Here is a 5609-nt window from a genome sequence, read left to right as displayed (position 1 = left end):
GTCGTTCATTTGTGTTTGAGACCGTAGAAAGCTGTTTGTAGAATCCCTGAATCTTTGAATGAGGTTTGGTGTGATGCAGAGGTCGTGCTGCCTTCAGGTGCTCTGTACATTTCAGTGGTGGGAGTTTTCATTGATTTCACTCATAATTTAAGCTTAAAGCAACAGTATGAAACAACACACAGACACCCTCAGTGTGCAGGAGGTCCACTCAGAGTTAAGACCTATTAGAGTAAAGCTGCTCAAACTTTCAGGCTTTAAGTTTTTCATTCAAACCTTCACTGAGAGAAGGTGGAGGTGTTAATGATAAAAATGTGTTCACAACACAGACTGCATAAAAAGATGGACGACATGACAGCTCCCTAAAAGTGAAGCCAAACCCTCTCTGTCGCCCCCTGCTGACTGGCTGCAGTATAGCTCATAAAGCCCGCCTCCTCCATGTTAACAGATGGGACATGAGTCAAACTATAAAATCAAAATACACGTCAAATACATTTTTCTCAAACATGGTTTCTGTCATTATAGTTAGTTCTTATCATGCTGATTTATGTCACAGTGTTCATTTTTAATTAGTTATTTGATGCTGTCAAAATAATGATTGACAGCTCTGTTGACAAATTTCGGCTCCTGCAGCCAATCAGTTCCGGGTGAACAGAGCGGAGGACGATCCGCGAGTGAAAACGTAACTAAAATAATCACTACAGTCATTGAAGTTTCCATACCTGTGAACTTTAACCTCAGACCAACACAAGAAGCTGTTCTGCTGTTAAACACGCCGGCGTGCGGGATCCTTGCTGTTTTATCGGTAAGTTAAGTGTGTGTTTGGGTTAGCGGAAGTGGCTACGGCCGCTTCACTCGCCGATCTCTACTGTGCAGACTCTGGCTCCGTATGATGTCACCATCGCAAGATGGCAGCACCTATCACAGGGGCTATTTTGGCATCAATTTCGATCAATGGGAGCAGATAGAGACGCGTTGTCCATCTATATATACAGTCAGTGGTTCACAACCATCATCTATAAAATACTTTCCAGAAAATAAAAACAGAAAGTAAAAAATATCCAAGAAATAAGAAAAAAAATCTTCAAAAATGATCCATAAAAGACTTTAAAAAGCATCCAAAACTCTGTGGTACTTCCCTTTAACTATGGTGGCTCCTAAAGACCAAACACACACAAATATTCAGGTGATGCATCCCAAATTTAAAAAATGCAACAAACTGTGAAAAGCACACAAAAGCTGGTTCATACCTGAAAATTAAAGGAGCAGTTCGTGGGAGGTAGTGCCATCTAGTGGTGAGTCAGTGCAGATTACAACCACTGCCAACCGCTCCCCTCAGACTCCCCTTACAAACATGTCGGAGAATCTACTGCGGCCTTGAAGATGTGAAAGGCCATCTTTAGAGTTAGTGTTTGGTTTGTCCCTTCTGGGCTTCCGTAGAAACGCAGCGGTGCTACATGTAAGACTGTAGATAAAGAGGTGATTCCAAGGTAAGAAAAACACACAGCTCTTACGTTCAGGAGATTTGACACTGATTAAGTGTATTTTAATAGTTATTATATTACTTTTCTGAAATGAATATAATTAGTTGAGCCACCTGAGGACAAAATTCTGTCTCTTATTATTTTTATTCATATTTTTTTGCAGTACTGAAGCTGAGATAATTATGAATAATTCTTAATTTCAATGTGGAAAAATTGAGATTTAGAGATGTTTAAAGAGGTCATTTTAAGGGATCATAAGGAGGATTTTTTCCTGCCTTTTGTCAACAACACATTCAAACTGGGCCCCTCCTCCTGGGTTCTTCGTCACCAGAAGCTCCCTCTCACTCTCTCGTGCGAGAACACGCCCACCCCACCGACAGCATCATGGTTACTGTTGCGCTAGCATGCTAACTGCCGGTTAGCTTGTCCTACCCGGTTTGAGGCACCTACCTGTATGACAGAAAGAAGGCCAACTCTGCATCGCTCTCTCGCCACGTTCGCCGGTCTGAATGGGGCCTAGTTGGTAACTTGAACCACTCCCACACTCACCTCTACGCTGTGATTGGCTCAGGGAACCACGACAGCGCCCCTCCTGAAAACGTCCCGTGCAAAGCACAACAACAGAATAGATGCAGAGGGAAGGGTCTCACAGGGGTCTGCACACACACTCACCAACACACATGTACAGAGGCCCCTTAACCCTGATTAGCTCAGCTTTAGCAGTCTGCTGCTTGTTGTTGGTGAGTCGTGGGGCACTCCTCTCCACCAGCAGGTGGCAGCAGAGTCAAAGTTAAACTGAAGCCACATTTCAATGTTTTTAATCAAAGCTGAGCTGCTTTCCAAACCGAGATTATCATGTGTTTTTACATTTTGTCAGCCCCAAAGACTCAACTTTAGATATTCTGCCAGCTTGATCAATAAATAAAAAACAAACATGGCCGCAGCTTCCCAGAGGGGAGGGGATGTTAGATTGTATTTTTATGTTTATCCGATTAAACAGCTTTGTGGTTATTAACACATTTCAAAGGAAAAGCATTCGTCTTCATCGACCTTCTTTCTGACCCGGTCGTCCGGATACAAAAAGCAGACTGCAGAACAGAACAACAGGCTGGTCCCTGTGACAGAGCAGGACATGTCATGCTGCCATCGCTCACATGAGGTCATGACGAGGTCAGCTCAGCCTGTTTCTGTTTGTTTGGTGCTTTTGCAGCTCTGGAGATACGAGTTCTGATCACCTGACGTTACGGGGGTGCAGCGCTGTTATCTCCAGATAAATAAGTCGAGATCTCCAGAAAACAACTGAAGTTACTCGTTAAGACGGGAAAACAGAATAAATACAATGAATGGATGCATGTCCACTCAGGGCTTCCGTAGTAATCAGAGACTTGTTTTCAACTTCAGGTAAACCATTCATGTCGCAGCTTTAAAGGGACAGTTCACCGTAATTCAAAAAGAAAGAGAATCTTCCCTCTCGAGGAAACGATCCATGCAGCAATGGTTTCATTTGACTTGCAGGTTAAAGTGATTACTTTTTCCTGCAGTGTAAATCATTGACATTCCATGTTTCACCCCTGTGATTATCTGGTAACCTGTCCAGGTTTACCTGAGTCAGCTGGCTCAACCATTTAAAAGGAGCAGCTCCTGATGGATGGAGGCCAGTGGATGACCAGCAGGAAAAGAACCAGTTTGAATAATAAAAGGAAACATTTATTTATTTTGTCACACTGTCACATGTTACTATGAGTCTTCAATAGAACCGCGCCGTCGTTCATGTTATTTTATCATCATTATTAGATGATTAGAAATGTTTTTAACGGTCGGTGGAGGTGGAGGGAGTCAGGTGTGTGGTGCTCACAGATAACGACATGTGCTCTCGCAGACTGAACGAAGTTCAAACTGAACTTTACAAACTTTGAACGTCTTTCTGTGTTTCACATAAACTGTTGAAACAACCTGCGGCTGCTTTTAACGTCCACAAGCACCTGTTGAGAAACAGTTACAACTGAAACGTCCCGTGTGGACCACCAGAGAGGAGAAGTCACATGACCTGGACTCCGTTGACCTCTGTTGAAATAAGAAAACCTTAAAAAGATGAACCTTTGAAATCATTATGAAGGATGCTGCTACAGTTACACCTTTAACATCTCCCATGAGGGGCGGTCGGGCTGCGGGCCTCCAGTGTTGGGGAACCGGTCGGTCTTTCTTTACGCAACCCTGAGCTGTGGTGGGATTCCCCCCGGCTCAGTGCTGGGACATCTGCCGGAAGGAGGCAGCCACAGTGGGGATGTGCAGCCTAAAGTCAGGCACTCTGCAGCAGCAGCACGAAGCCACAGGGCAGCCTGCACGCAACCGCCGGCCAGGGCCTTAACTGCCTGCTCACACACACACACACACACACACACACACACACATAACACACACATAAACACCGCCTGCTATGTCCTCATGTTAACTCTGACCCTGCCGTTATCTCTGCAGGTCTAACTTCACCCTGACAACAGCCCGATCCTAGCCTGAACACCTTCACCTGACCACGGTGTAGAACAACATGCAGCCTCTGTGAGCGCACACACAGGTCGACACACACAACAAGAGGACACAGCTGAAGGTGTTTAACACAAAGCTTAATGATCTCATTACTCAGACTCAGACTCGTTGTACAAAATAAGATCAGATAATGAAAACTTGTTTTTTCTAACACAAGCAGTTAATAGTGAACTGATGCAGTTAATGCACACATCAGACTCACTGTGTTACATTAACTCACATTTTTTATTTCTGCTCAGGATAAATGTCCTCTGTCCTCCCTTTAAAATCTCTGCTCAGTGTTACTACAAAACTGCACGTCTTTTTTAACTCTGATAACTACGGTGGCCCTGAAGTGCAAATCAGAAAACACAATGTCATTATCCAAACCGGAAAAGGTAGGTACCCTCGAGCGACATGAATGGTCGCTGATTGGACTGGTCCGTCCTTTGAACCGGAAGGACAACACCGCCAGTCAAACGGAGAGAAAGGAACACGCCGCGATGTTCAAAGCAAAGACTTCGAGGAAAAAATGAACTTCTGCAGTGATTGTGGGAAAAGGCTGCAAGAAGACGGTGACGACACTTACCTGCATCAAAGTAAACTTTAATAGCTGCGAGTTCGTTGTCACTGTCGGCGCTCATATTTACATAACATTCAAAGAACGGACCAATCAGCGACGTTTCATGTCGCCCGAGGGTACCTACCTTTTCCGGTTTGGTTAATGTCGTCGTTGTTTGATATCTGTGTTCACTAACTTCTATCATCCTCTCTAATAAACATCATAACTTCATGTGTATACAGTATGCACTCAGTGTAACATGTATAATAACGTACATGCATATATACATATACACTATATAACAGTGACATCTTGAGACACATGAACTACACTGAACACACACATTATATTAGAGAATAAACAGACTGATCAGTGATTCTGAACACATTTAAAAGCTTTGATCTTTCAGCATTAATAATCATAGAACCTGTGTGTTCGCTTAAATCACTCCTATTTCAGGTTTAAAGAGTGCAGAGCAAAGATGCAGCATGATGAGGAGGCGGATGATGGTGATGATGATGATGATGATGAGGATGATGATGATGATGATCAGGATAAATGCTGCACAAATAACCAGCCGGTGTCACTGCAGCCGGTCAGTGACTTTTATGAAACTTTAAAAAAAAGCGGAGCGTAAACGACAGGAAGTAAACTCCCGTCAGACGAGTCAGAGCTGCTGTAACTCGAGTACGTTCCACAGCGCTGACTCAGGAGATGAAGGACAGAGAGGTTGATGTTTCACAACAGAGAGAACACGTCAGCTCACACCTGGAGGGAAAGTTATCCTCGAGTCAGGAGAGGTTATTCACCGTTTCCTGACTGATGTTAGGACAGGAACGTGGAGTTAGGAACATCTGGAAGGGCTTTTTATGGTTACCAAGAAGAACACAAGATCCCCAGATGTTCCGTAGGTACAGGTCGACCCCTCTGTGCTCACCAGGTGTATTCTTTATCATCAGTATTTGTTGTCTTACCCTCTCGACCTGTTCTTTGTGTAGTATCCTGAGATAACTTCTGTTATGCTGTGGAGCTAAATAAAA

This window comes from Semicossyphus pulcher, unplaced genomic scaffold (assembly GCF_022749685.1).
Source record: "Semicossyphus pulcher isolate SPU_LCO1_2020_fin unplaced genomic scaffold, fSemPul1.0.p SCAF_28, whole genome shotgun sequence".
NCBI classification, from domain to species: Eukaryota; Metazoa; Chordata; class Actinopteri; order Labriformes; family Labridae; genus Semicossyphus; species Semicossyphus pulcher.
This window is presented reverse-complemented; position numbering follows the sequence as displayed.